This window comes from Medicago sativa, chromosome 3 (assembly GCF_051527215.1).
Source record: "Medicago sativa cultivar Bolivia chromosome 3, Bolivia_mono, whole genome shotgun sequence".
NCBI classification, from domain to species: Eukaryota; Viridiplantae; Streptophyta; class Magnoliopsida; order Fabales; family Fabaceae; genus Medicago; species Medicago sativa.
In genome coordinates, this window is record NC_140751.1 from 78,380,168 (window position 1) to 78,382,401 (window position 2,234).

The following is a 2,234-nucleotide window of genomic DNA, read 5'->3' on the forward strand; positions in this document are numbered from 1 at the left end:
CATATCAAAATTAATTAAGTGCAATATGATATACCATAGTAAAAGATTGTTCTAAACTAAGTCACATGACGGACATTGATCCTACTTGGGTTGAATGGTTGTGTTGACTTGGTATCTTAGAGTATACTCCTTCTCAAAGGTCTCATGTTTGATACTCTTCGATGACAATTTGGGTGAGCTAGTTTATTTTCTTCATAAACATTGATCCATATGAATATTAATACGATGAGTCATTCTTTTGCGAAATCATACATAAGCATAAGGTTTTAGCGAAATCATACATAAGCATAAGGTTTTATACATTACGTAAGAATTCTCTAAAGACAACATTTGACGATATATTGTAAGTTGTGTTTCAGCATCTATGGAGCCTTTTTTTTTTTTAAGGATTCAAGAACAAACACTTAAACTGAAATTACCTACAACTGCAGTATATGGCAAAAAGTCCATTTCTTTTATCCAGTTATACACTTAATTGTATCTATATAACATGCGCTGATAAAATAATACAATGAAAACGACGATCCAAACAAAACCACCATTTACGTTTCTTTTTCGCTTAGTTTTTTGCCAAAATAAATTTCATAAAGAAACAAAAGAATGAAAAAATCTTTGTTGATTTGATATTGCAGAGAGAGATCTAATCAAAACTAATCTACAAAAAACGAAAAAGAAAAAGTAGTGACATAATGGACTTTGTTGTAGAAGGAGTAGTGACATTTGTAATCACTTATTAGTTGTTTTCTTCATCATGCTGAGGATTCGTTGTAGAGAGTTCCCAAAGACTTTGTTGGAGAAAATGTAAGCAATGGAAAGAAACAGAACCACGTGTTTGCAATGATAGGAGTGCCTTCCCTGTCATAGCAAAAAAATCCAAGTCCATTTTCTCCAAATCATGAATTATTTATCCAAAAGTTGTTTCGACTATAGTTTATAGTCATCGGTACTTCTTAACTGTAGCAATAAAAAGGTTGTTAGTGCCATGATATATATAGTAAAAGTCTTGTTTATTATATCATTGTTAGAAATACAGACACAAACATAAAGTTAATTTGATTCACTAATGACAATGGTTTATAAAGTGCAAGTAGTACTTAACATCTATTACGTTAGTTTTTCCTTTTCTAAAAAAACATCTATATCATTAGTTTTTCCTGAATGATAAAATGCCTTAGAGAGTTCAACATAGTAGAAAGGTAAGAGAAGAATTACCAAATTAAATTGAATTGAATTGAGAAAGAACAAATAGGATAGAAAATTAAGAAAGAACAAATCGAATACCTGGTGGGTGGAAATGGAGGTGATGATGGTTTAGAAATTGGAGTTGTTGGGTTTAAGGGTGAGGTGAAAGAGTTTAGGTGTGGTGAAGAGTATATGCAACGCTGCCTACTTAGCACGGTTGAGCAATTCTTGGAAATAGATGGAATTAATTGTTTTCCATTTACTATGCAACTCATTAGGCTAGAAAATAGGGCAGATTGCAACTGAATTTGACTTAGGCTAGTAAGTAGGGTAGATTTCCAAAGCTTCACATATTAAGCACAGAAAGTTTAAAAAAGGGCTAATGCATCACGTTTTACCACACAGATTGGTTATTGTATTTGAATTAATAACTTATGCTTCCAAACAAAAAAAAATTGAAATTGAAATTGGCATGTATTTGGCGTTAACTATCAGAAATAAATTGAAATTGAAAATAATATTGGAAAAATAATATAGAGCCTAAAAAAGTGGAAAGTCATCAACAACGTCGTAACTCATTTACCGCACATGAAGAAATTGAAGTTGAAAATAATATTGGAAAAATAATATAGAGCCTAAAAAAGTGGAAAGCCGCATAGCTCTCATTTACTGCACATGTATTGGAAGTGTTGCAACAAACTTTCAAAACAATTTGAATTTCAAATTTCACAATTAGAAGGAGGAAAAAATTAGGGTTGCTTAGGAAGCATTAATTGCATGGAATTAGAGGGAAAAATTAGGTTTAGTGATAAGCAAGACCTAATAAGCTTTAAGAGTAAGTGATAGAAAAAGTAAGTCCCCGACATTAAGAAAATAAGATTTCAATTTTTTTTAAGATGTCTTCACATTTCGTTTTGGTAATATCTTGAATAGAACTAATTCCGATGAACCAAAAGAAAAAAAAAAAGGTCATTCTAATTCCTTAAACATATGAACATAGATTCAATTTGTGTACGAGGGGATAAAACAAAATTTGGGGCTATCCAAAGGCT

General features: G+C 31.2%; 1 long non-coding RNA gene across 1 annotated transcript; it reads right to left on the reverse strand.

Annotated features, from left to right (window-relative positions):
• Positions 1-523: 523 nt before the first annotated feature.
• On the reverse strand, positions 524-1,610 carry LOC146940523 (uncharacterized). The gene is made up of 2 exons (XR_015032046.1): positions 1,282-1,610; positions 524-954 (listed from the first exon to the last, which is right to left on the reverse strand). It is a non-coding gene; the product is annotated as an uncharacterized LOC146940523 (long non-coding RNA).
• Positions 1,611-2,234: the final 624 nt, after the last annotated feature.